General features: G+C 44.9%; 1 protein-coding gene and 1 pseudogene across 5 annotated transcripts in view; one reads left to right on the top strand and one right to left on the bottom strand.

Annotated features, from left to right (window-relative positions):
• Positions 1-12,386, bottom strand: part of RHBDD3 (rhomboid domain containing 3) — a 148,066-nt gene that overhangs the window by 52,682 nt on the left and 82,998 nt on the right. The gene's annotated exons all lie outside the window — the stretch shown is intronic.
• Positions 9,471-9,589, top strand: LOC134949011 (5S ribosomal RNA; annotated as a pseudogene).

The raw sequence follows: 12,386 nt of genomic DNA on the forward strand, positions 1-12,386 counted from the left end.
TCAGAAATACAGACACTCTCTTCGTTCTCTACGGATTTCACAAGAGAGGATGGCCTGCTGATAAGCAGACACTGGCGAAGTGGCTTCGGATTAAAATTTTCAGAAGCATACTCTCAAGTTGATCTCCCTGTTCCGGCTAATGTCTCTGCTCATTCTACTAATAAGGTAGGTCCATTATGGCCAGCACAACGTGGTGCTTCAGCAGAATAAATATGTCAGGTAGCCAGTCTCCATTAACACATTGATTAGACATTATGCCTTTGATACCTTTGCCTCTCAGGACGCTGAATTTGGGCGAAGGATTCTCCTATCCAATCAGGAGCATCCCCACCACTAAATTGCTTTGGGACATCCTAATGTTATCCTGTGGATAACCTGCGGACCCTGCCGGGGAAATATTCGTTATGGTAAGAACTTACAGCTGATAACGGTATTTATCCTAAGTCCACAGGATCCACAGGGATCCCACCCTGGCGCACCTGATTTGAGGATCCTTTTTACTCACTAACCTCTTCCTTCTTGTACGGAAGGGTGTGCATGTGTGTTCTTCTCGCCTGATTAGGGCTTTCTATGATACTCCTGCCTTGAGCTTTGGAAAAACAACTGATTTGCCTGAGCCAGGAGGCGGGGATATATGGACGGGCCCGTTGCATGCTGGGAGGCCGAAATCTTTGACCAATTGGTGGCTGTAACTGCAATTTTAGCTTTAAGGTATATTAAGAATACAATAGACCATCACATCAGCCACATTGAATTATATATTGCAGTTGTCCTGAAGGCTCAGCAGCAGGATGTACCTGGCTGGAGAGGGTATCATGTTACTGTCTCATATTCTTCTGGCCAGTTGCATTAAATAATGCAATACAGCCAGGAGTATCCATCCCCCTAAAGAAACATGTTTCTCTCACAAGTTGGTTTACATGATTTTAATAAAATAACGGTAAAATATACTGAGTAAAAATTCAAAATAAGAACACAGAGCCTAATTTACATGCAATGCCGGTGTTCACAGATATGAGTGATTTGTTTCTGCTGTATATGTATATGTAGCTAATTCCCTATACAGTTGCATGGCGCATACGTTCCACGGTGTGTATGCAGACGTGATAGAGATACACAGTATCAGGAATGTATTGGAAATGTGCTGTGCATTAATGGGAGGTGACTAGGAGGTGGCTAATCAGACCCATGGCCATCTATCTTATGGACATATTATGGGTATTAGACCTGCCATCAAGGGGGGACAGCGGTTACTCCAGTTCCGGGCCCGGACTGAGAAGGGGCCCAGATGGTTGCAGTCAGGATCAGGGGGCCAGGTCAGCTGCCTGCCTGCGCATCGGCAGGCAGCCACCGAGGGATAGATCCGCGGTCGTATTCTTACTACAGAGCCGGCCGTGAGTTAATTGGAGCTCACAGACCGGCAGCCAATCAGGAGCTTCCACTCAGCAGCTCTGTAGGCATAATTTGACCGCGGCTCTGTCCCTCCGCACCGTGGCTGTCTGCAGCCACCCGGGCCCCCTCAAAAGGTTAAGTTTGGGTAATGAGGGGGGGGGGGGGGGGGGGAGGGGGAATGGTACAGTGTGTGTGGTGGTGGTGGGGGCCCTGCCTTGTGAGGGTCAGTCCCGGGCCTCATCATTTCTGATGGGAGCATTGGCAGTGTCACTGAAGTGGGTGTGTAAACAGATGTTTAATTGCTCACACTGGAGGATAGTCTTCCCGCTAGGCTGTTTTTTGACCAATTTTAAATTGACAAAATACACCCTGCCCTTATGGCAGCGCCAAGCTGAACAGTCTGCCCTCTGCCATCCCCACCTGCAGGTTGCAAGTTGCAGCTTGGCGATCACTGTCAGAGAATAGATGTGCACAGCATCTATTCAGAGTGAGGGGAGAGGTTGGGGATAGGCCAGCACTTCCGCAAGTGTGCTGGGTACACCCCCAAGAGTCACAAAGATGAGGCCATGCCTCCTCCTGGCTGGACTCACCCCTTTTTCTGGCGTGTGCAAAATCTGAGTTTTCATTGTAAAGCTACTAAAAATTTAGGGTCTGCATTGTATAGTAATAACATATATTGGGTTTACATTTAAAAACCAAAAGAGAGATCATTATTTGATTTGGGGGGAATAAAGGAATAATGACTTTTAAGGAAATTTTGATCCATGTGGTGTTATCCACTTATGTCAATACCTGAAGGATAGAGTAGACTTGCCCAATCAGCAGTGTTACATGTACCTCCAGGAGCATGACATAGCCATGTCTGTTATGCAACATGTTTATCTTAAGGTGGGTACACCCGGGGCAGAGCCGGCCCTAACCAATATGATGCCCTAGGCAAGATTTTGGCTGGTGCTCCCTAGCACCGGTGCTAGTTCTGCAAGAGATGCCTGGCATAAGTCAGCTGGCAGCTCTGCTAATGTCGGGCGCCTTTTGTTTATGAAAATGCGTCTTATTTGCATTACTATGTGGCTAGGAGGCACAAGCAGCTTCTGCTGATTAAAATGATATGCAGCATTCCTATATTCTGTGTGTGACTGCGGCTGTATCTGCATACGAAATCTACATTACAGTGATTTCCAGTAATACACACAGAAAATAGGCCCCTAAGCATACCAAATGCCCTAGGCATTTGCCTATGCCTAAGGCCGGCTCTGACCCGGGGAGTTGTGTGCTGACCGATCTAGCGCAGACCGCTCAGCACACATCTCTCCCCCGCTCAGCACAGAGCACGATGTGTGCTGAGCGAGGGGGGGCGGCGGGGGGACGGGATGCTCACTTCACCCAGCAGTGAAGTGAGTGATGCAACTAGATTGTGCCTGCATGCAGGCCAATCTAGAACCGGCGATAGCGACGCGCATTGCAATCGATATGGGGTATACACACGGAGGGATCTGTGCTTAATTTCTAAGCAATCTAGTCAGATACATTGTTCAGATACTCTTAATTCATTGATTACATTTTTTACTTACTAAACTAATACTTTCTGAATTAGATATGTGAATAGTGAACTTATTCACAGGAAACCTGATGTTGTGTGGTCAAGAATAGTGATAGCCTGGTAAAAAGACAATCCTTCTTTTACTGATTCCTATCCTATGCAACTTTGCTAGTATTATGAAGTCAGTGCATTATGCCGTACTATGGGGGTAATTTCAAGTTGATCGCAGCAGGAACTTTGTTAGCAGTTGGGCAAAACCATGTGCACTGCAGGGGGTGGGGGGCAGATATAACATTTGCAGAGAGAGTTACATTTGGGTGGGTTATTTTGTTTCTGTGCAGGGTAAATACTGGCTGCTTTATTTTTACACTGCAATTTAGATTGCAGATTGAACACACCATACCCAAATCTAACTCTCTCTGCACGTTATATCTGCCCCACCTGCAGTGCACATGGTTTTGCCCAATTGCTAACAAACTTGCTGCTACGATCAACTCAGAATTACCCCCTAAATGAGATATACATAAAAAAATGAACAGGCATATACAGTATTTCACAAGCTCAACGTAAGCATATAATTACAGGGGATGCGGTTACATTGCCAGCAGTCGAGATCCTGGTGGTCAGCATAACGATGCTGGAATCCGGACCACCGACAATACCTACAGCCGGAATCCCGGCTAACAGGGGCTATTCCTACTCGTGGGTGTCCACTACACCCATAGAGTGGGAATAGAACCTGTGGCGAGCGCATCGAGCCACCAAGCCCACAACGTGGCGAGCGCAGCGTGCCCACAAGGGGCTTCGTTGTGCTCGCCCCCCTGCCAGCATTCTGGCGGCCTGGGATCCCGGTGCCGGTATACCATACCCAACACAATTACAGCATAGGTGTATGCCCAAAATGCAGAGTTCACTAAACAGATTTCATTCATAAACCATTGGCACTGCATGAAAATAATCACATTTTGGCATTTGGTTGTGGCAGCAGATTAACAATGGAGTGGGTGGAGCTTCAGCTCCAGGCCTCCACATAAAAATAGGCCCATCACCATGACAACATGATGATGACCAGCCACCAGCTGACCACATGGACGGCCATAAATCATAATGGTTAAAACTCCATTTCTATTTTCCACACAAAATGATGCAATTTTTGTACTTTTATATATTTAGGGAGACACTGGGGCTTATAGTGTATGGTGTCTACTTGCCTACATGACATTGGCCTCACCTCCTCCACTTCTCATAACAGGTCCTTGAACATTTTTAGCCCTGGGCCCATTTGCCCCTTAATCCGGCCCTGGTCATGGGTTTTATTAAACCTAGTTTCAGTTTACAGCTCTCCATAGATCAAGGGGCGCTTCTCCTGACTCATTTCCAATGCTGGCTTTTTAATTCCTTCTTTATTTCCTCTATTAATGGTGATAGTCACCATAGCAAGACAATTAATCCAATAACTGTGAACATCCCCCTCCTCTCCCTAATTTGAGACACTACAGGTGGAAATGTTGAATACTTTATATTTGGAAAGGAGATCAGCTGTTGAAATGTTAACAGAAATGTGGCCAATTCATAAAATCATTAAAATGACCAAATTTATGGACATGGGAAGGTAGGGGGTGCAAAACAACTTCTAGGTATATATATATATAAAATAAAATATTTAAATATATTTTAAGAATAAATAATACTTTCATCACCCATAAGCCTTGTTTTTAGTATCTGGATTCAGGGTTGTGGAGGAGAACGGGACTGCTGACTATGGCTAGGTGGGGAACTGCATATTATGTATTGATTTATAATATACACATTAAGGTGCATACACACTTGCCGAGAAAATGAGCGACGTTGCTAATTTTCCCCCTTCCTGGTCAGTGTCGCTCATTTTCTCGGCACGTGTATGCCGCCAGCGACAATCGATGTGCGGCCCCGTGGGTTGGCAACGATTGCCGCTGTTGGCAGTGAATGCATGCTCGATCTGCACTATCATCCAGGAGCTGCATGCATGGCCGGCCGCTGCGTGACGTCACTGAGCGATAGGAACGGTCATATCACTCAGTGTGTACGGGGAGCCGCCGACCGCCCCGACCCGTGAGGGGAAACACTAGACGACATCGCACATAGAGCTACGTCATCTGGTGTGTATGGACCTTTACTATCCATCATTGCCTATGTAGTTCCTCTTTGGATTGCTGCTATCTCTAAAATGTTTATGTACTTACTATACTTTTGATTTTTTTTAATTGTTATGTGATATAACGTGTGTGCTCTGATTAATAAAAAATGTTAAAAAAAAAACGTTCTAAATTATATTAAAGTAACAAAAACCCTGAGCTACTGTATTTCTGATCAGTTTTGGGGGGAAAAATTCAGTTAAATGGTTTAAAAACAAACAAAACCAAAGCCAACAGAGATTTGGGGATCTGCAATGCAAGGCCCCAGATACATGTGGGTTCAGTAACCAGAATCAGGTCATCACTGCATAGTAGTGACTAGTTTCCACACTGCTGTGTGCAGTGGGCACTAGGCTTATTAGTGTATCTGCCACTCTGAGATGCTCTGTGTATTGTATACCAATTGGAATGATTTCTGTATTGTATAATTGCCACCATAATGCCCTTTCTTAAAAGAAGTAGAAAACCAATGACTGCCTCAAAGGATATTCACATAGCCTTAAACCTATGTGAAAATTCTGATTTATTTTTTTACAAATAATAGAGGTTGCCACTAGGGAGATTATAGATATATATAATTGCTGAAAGAGTACACTGCTTGTGTGTTTTCATAGGGAAAGTGAAATTAGAACACAAAGAAATAAATCAAGAAGATACGTAATGTACTGTCTTTCAGTCACGTCCTACAAGTCATTAGCCAGAATTTTAAATTCATTATCAGAAATATTACTGCAAACTCTATCCAATTTACCTGTATTTGGTGACACAATTAAAATCTGGGCAGTTACAGTGTCAAAGCATTTTCTGTACTCTCTTAGGGGTCTATTCATCATAATGGCCTGGTTCTGAGTCACACACAATCCGCACGCAGTGCAACGTTATTTGTGTAGTTGAGCGATTATTTGCAACTGTGCATGGGCAAAATTTTCGGAAAATGCCCTATGGTACATGCGTTAAAATGTGTGTACTAAGCAAGCATAGGAGGCCTTGGTCAGATGGAGAAAATGCACAATTCCATATGGTGTGACCGGCGGTGGTGTTTAGGATGCACCAACTGGCATTACAGCATGCTCGGCCATACTAAACATACATTCTATATTAGTGTATGGGGACAACACACAACATAGGTATAGCGATATAAGATATTAGTGTTATCTTCTGTGTTACATTTAGGACGAATAGGTCTGAAACCTAAAAGCAAATAAATAAGAATTTACTCACCGGTAATTCTATTTCTCGTAGTCCGTAGTGGATGCTGGGAACTCCGTAAGGACCATGGGGAATAGCGGGCTCCGAAGGAGGCTGGGCACTCTAGAAAGATCTTAGACTACCTGGTGTGCACTGGCTCCTCCCACTATGACCCTCCTCCAAGCCTCAGTTAGGTACTGTGCCCGGACGAGCGTACACAATAAGGAAGGATTTTGAATCCCGGGTAAGACTCATACCAGCCACACCAATCACACCGTACAACTCGTGATATGAAACACAGTTAACAGTATGAAACAATAGAGCCTCTCAACAGATGGCTCAACAATAACCCGATTTAGTTAACCATAACTATGTACAAGTATTGCAGATAAACCGCACTTGGGATGGGCGCCCAGCATCCACTACGGACTACGAGAAATAGAATTACCGGTGAGTAAATTCTTATTTTCTCTAACGTCCTAGTGGATGCTGGGAACTCCGTAAGGACCATGGGGATTATACCAAAGCTCCCAAACGGGCGGGAGAGTGCGGATGACTCTGCAGCACTGAATGAGAGAACTCCAGGTCCTCCTCAGCCAGGGTATCAAATTTGTAGAATTTTTGCAAACGTGTTTGCCCCTGACCAAGTAGCTGCTCGGCAAAGTTGTAAAGCCGAGACCTCTCGGGCAGCCGCCCAAGATGAGCCCACCTTCCTTGTGGAATGGGCATTGACAGATTTTGGCTGTGGCAGGCCTGCCACAGTATGTGCAAGCTGAATTGTACTACAAATCCAACGAGCAATAGTCTGCTTAGAAGCAGGAGCACCCAGCTTGTTAGGTGCATATAGGATAAACAGCGAGTCAGATTTTCTGACTCTAGCCGTTCTGGAAACATATATTTTCAGTGCCCTGACAACGTCTAGCAACTTGGAGTCCTCCAAGTCCCTAGTAGCCTAGGCACCACAATAGGCTGGTTCAGGCGAAACGCTGACACCACCTTTGGGAGAAACTGGGGACGAGTCCTCAATTCTGCCCTATCCATATGGAAAATCAAATAAGGGCTTTTACAAGACAAAGCCGCCAACTTTGATACTCGCCTGGCAGAAGCCAAGGCCAATAACATAACCACCTTCCACGTGAGATATTTCAGATCCACGGTTTTTAGTGGTTCAAACCAATGTGATTTTAAGAAACTCAACACCACGTTGAGATCCCAAGGTGCCACAGGAGGCACAAACGGGGGCTGACTCTGCAGCACTCCTTTTATAAATGTCTGAACTTCAGGTACTGAAGCTAGTTCTTTTTGAAAGAAAATCGACAGAGCCGAGATCTGTACCTTAATGGAACCCAATTTAAGGCCCATAGTCACTCCTGCTTGCAGGAAATGCAGAAATCGACCTAGTTGAAATTCCTCTGTTGGGGCCCTTTCGGCCTCACACCATGCAACATATTTTCGCCATATGCGGTGATAATGAGTTGCTGTAACCTCTTTCCTGGCTTTAGTAAGCGTAGGAATGACTTCCTCCGGAATGCCCTTTTCCTTCAGGATCCGGCGTTCAACCGCCATGCCGACAAACGCAGCTGCGGTAAGTCTTGGAACAGACAGGGCCCCTGCTGCCGCAGGTCCTGTCTGAGTGGCAGAGGCCATGGGTCCTCTGATATAAATTCTTGAAGTTCTGGGTACCAAGCTCTTCTTTATCTACAAAGAGAAAAAGTATGACACTAGTTTGGGCGCACTCTTATTATTGTTTTCTTTTAAATTATGATCATATGAGAAATGATAATGACATCTTAAGCTGCACAGAAAGAAAGTGAACAAGCCCGTTACCGGGTGAAACGCGTTTTTCCAAGGGGCACCTCTCATGTCTGACATCAGGAATGGGTGATATCCAATATTCTCTTTATCTTGTTTAGGGCATTTTTTGCCAATCAGTCATTGAAATAATAGATATCTCATTCCCTACAACAGGTGTGCCTTCCAAGGGGCACCTCCTATGTCTTACATTTGAATATGTGATATCAGCAGGAATAATACCTGCAACACCCCACCTTAGGTGTGCTTATTCATAACAATTTGTCTTCCTGCTGTTCTAGCAGGCACATAATTAGACCTGTTTCAGAACACAGGATTGTTCTAACAAGCAGGAACACCACCTAAAATACCCTCTCATAGGTCTTTATATACAAATAAGTCTGAGTGTGTATTAATAACAATTGAATTTTCTGCATTTCCAAGGGGCACCTTCTATGTCTGACATCAGTAATGAGTGATATCCAATATTCTCCTTATCTCGCTTAGGGTAAATTTTGCACATCTGTCATTGAAATAGTGGATATCCTATTCCTCATAACAGGTGTGTCTTCCAAAGGGCACCTCCTATGTCTGACATCTGAATATGTGATATGTATTCTTTAACCATTTTTGTTTCAATTATTATTTCTGGTTAGCAGGAACATTACCTGCAATACCCCGATAAGTTGTGCATCCTTAAACAATCTGTCTTCCTGCTGTTCCAGCAGGTACACAATCAGACTTTTCCTAAAAACACAAAAAATCTTTTTTCTCAAAACTCTTACATAGGTATTGATATACAAATGAGTCTGTGTGTATACTTAAACAATTTACTTATTTTTCTGTAAGACTAGCAGGTATTCCAAGCAGAAACACTACCTGCAACACCCTCTCATAGGAGTGTATACTCAATCAATTCTGTGTGTATTTTTTACCTCTCAAACAAAAAAATACAGATATTTTCTAGGCAAAAACCGCATGTCCACCACTGTTCAAAACAAATTCATACTTTTCCACTGTCATAAGTGAATATTTAGTGTGTATATTTCTCGGCACCTTACGCTTTTCTTCTTTATTGTATCATCTGTACTATACTGCTTATCAAAGACGCATAACAATTGAAATCCAACAGATGACTGCAAGAAATTGAGAACGCCCATATAGGTGTCCTATATAACTGTGTAATTCTTTTTCTTCATTCTCACTTTTCTTCCTTCTGTGAACTCTCATCCACGATTCAGGCGGACTAGTCCACCACGGGACACGTCCCGCCAGTCTAACGGGGACAGCAGATTCACGTCTTTTTCTCACAATAATTCTCCTCCCGAGAAGGAACCCATCCTTCCGTTTCGGTGCACTCTCATTGGCGATGTAGGGCAATTTCTCTCTACGACCATACCCCTCCGTTCACGCCCAATCTCGTCCGATCTTGGAAGCTAAACGGAGGCGGGCTGGGTCAGTACCTAGACGGGTGACTACTAGGGAATACCCGGTGAAGTAGGAAGATCTACCTAGGGCAAGAACGCCAACAGCAGTATCACTACTTTACTGATTCCAACTATTTTCCTAATAAGTTCACCAATTTAAGACAGTGGGTAACTACTAGATATCAGCATATAGTGTGTGGGCTCTCTCATTCACTAACCCTACCCTATCCAGGGTTGCATTAATACAAACCAAGTTTGTACAGATCCTTGGCAGACGGAGGTTGCTTGTGATGTAGCCACCCTCCATTATGCAATTATCCAGGCATAATTAAGGATCTGAACATTCCACACATTATCTTGTATACATTCAGTGGTGTTCCTTCCTGATATCATTTTCATACATGGTGATACGTGCAGTATATATTTAGTCTTTAGTTTTCTAATGAGGTGTAGAGTACAAGCTTAAGATGTCATTATCATTTCTCATATGATCATAATTTAAAAGAAAACAATAATAAGAGTGCGCCCAAACTAGTGTCATACTTTTTCTCTTTGTAGATACAGATGTACTTCGTTTTTATGACCCTGGGCGCACCGCCATACGGACAGATAGGGATTTCCAATATATGATCGTCCATTTCTGGCTCCTATATAATTCCCTGTATTTCTGAATCTAGTTCGGTGCAAGATCAACAACCTGTGTTTTTTTTTACCAAGCTCTTCTTGGCCATCCACGAGTATCGTTCTTACTCCTCGCCTTCTTATTATTCTCAGTACCTTTGGTATGAGAGGCAGAGGGGAGAACACATAAACCGACTGGTACACCCACGGTGTTACCAGAGCGTCCATAGCTATCGCCTGAGGGTCCCTTGACCCGGTGCAATATCTTTTATAGCTTTTTGTTGAGGCGGGACGCCATCATGTCCACCTGTGGCCTTTCCCAATGGTGTACAATCCTATTGGAAGACTTCTGGAGGAAGTCCCCATTCTCCCGGGTGGAGGTCGTGTCTGTTGAGAAGATCTGCTTCCCAGTTGTCCACTCCGGGAATGAACACTGCTGACAGTGCTAACACATGATTTTCCGCCTATCGGAGAATCCTTGTGGCTTCTGCCATCGCCATCCTGCTTCTTGTGCCGCCCTGTTGGTTTACATGGGCGACTGCCGTGATGTTGTCTGATTGGATCAGTACCGGCTGGTTTTGAAGCAGAGGCCTTGCCGGCCTCAGGGCATTGTAAATGGCCCTCAGGTCCAGAATATTTATGTGTAGGGAAATAACCTGACTTGACCAAAGTCCCTGGAAATTTCTTCCCTGTGTGACTGCCTCCCAGCCTCAAAGGCTGGAATCCATGGTCACTAGGACCTAGTCCTGTATGCCGAACCTGCGGCCCTCTTGAAGATGGGCACTCTGCAGCCACCACAGTAGAGATACCCTGGTCCTTGGGGACAGGGTTATCAGCCTATGCATCGGAAGATGCGATCCGGACCACTTGTCCAACAGGTCCCTCTGAAAAGTTCTTGTATGGAACCTGCCTAATGGGATTGCTTCGTAGGAAGCTACCATTTTTCCCAGGACTCGCGTGCAATGATGCACCGCTACCTATTTTGGCTTCAGGAGGTCTCTGACTAGAGATGACAACTCCTTGGCTTTCTCCTCCGGGAGAAACACTATTTCTGGTTTATGTCCAGAACCATCCCCAGGAACAGTAGACGTGTCATAGGAACCAGCTGTGACTTTGGACTGTTTAGAATCCAACCATGCTGTTGTAGCACTTTCCAAAATAGTGCTACCCCGACTACCAACTGCTCCTTGGACTTCGCCCTTATAACGAGATTGTCCAAGTACGGGATAATTACAACTCCCTTTTTTTTGAAGGAGTATCAACATTTCGGCCATTACCTTGATAAAACACCCTCGGTGCCATGTACAGTCCAAACGGCAGTGTCTGGACTTGGTAATGGTAATCCTGTACCACAAATCTGAGGTACTCCTGGCGAGGATGGTAAATGGGGACATGCAGGTAAGCATCCTTGATGTCCCAGGATACCATGTAATCCCCCTCGTCCAGGCTTGGAATAACCGCCCTGAGCGATTCCATCTTGAACTTGAATTTTTGTGTTCAAGGATTTTAAATATAAAATGGGTCACACCGAACCATGCGGTTTCGGTACCCCAACCCGTGTGGAATAGTAACCCCGTCCTTGTTGAAGTAGGGGCACCTTGACTATTACCTGCTGGGAATACCGCTTATTAATTGCCTCTAGCACAGCCTCCCTGCCTGAGGGAGTTGTCAGCAAGGCATATTTTAGGAAACGGCTGGGGGGAGACATCTCGAATTCCAGCTTGTACCCCTGAAATACTACTTGAAAGAAACAGGGATCCACCTGTGAGCGAGCCCACTAATTGCTGAAATTTTTGAGACGGCCCCCCACCGTACCTGGCTACACCTGTGGAGCACCCGCGTCATGGTGTGGCCTCACAGGAGGCGGGGGAAGAATCTTGATTCTGGGAACAGGCTGACTGGTGCAGCTTTTTTCCCTCTACCCTTGTCTCTGTACAGAAAGGAAGCGCCATTTGACCCGCTTGCTTTTCTGAAGCCGAAAGGACTGTACCTTTGTCTGTGAGGAAACCTGAGGTAAAATTATTTCTTCCCAGCAGTTGCTGTGGATACGAGGTCCCAGAGACCATCCCCAAATAATTCCTCACCCTTATAAGGCTCTCTATGCGCTTTTTAAGTCAGCATCACCTGTCCAGTGACAGGTCTCTAATACCCTCCTGACAGAATGGACATTACATTTATTTTGGATGCCAGCCGGCAAAATATCCCTCTGTGCATCCCCCATATATAAGACAACGTCTTTAATATGTTTTTATG

This window comes from Pseudophryne corroboree, chromosome 1 (genome assembly GCF_028390025.1).
Source record: "Pseudophryne corroboree isolate aPseCor3 chromosome 1, aPseCor3.hap2, whole genome shotgun sequence".
Taxonomy (NCBI): Eukaryota; Metazoa; Chordata; class Amphibia; order Anura; family Myobatrachidae; genus Pseudophryne; species Pseudophryne corroboree.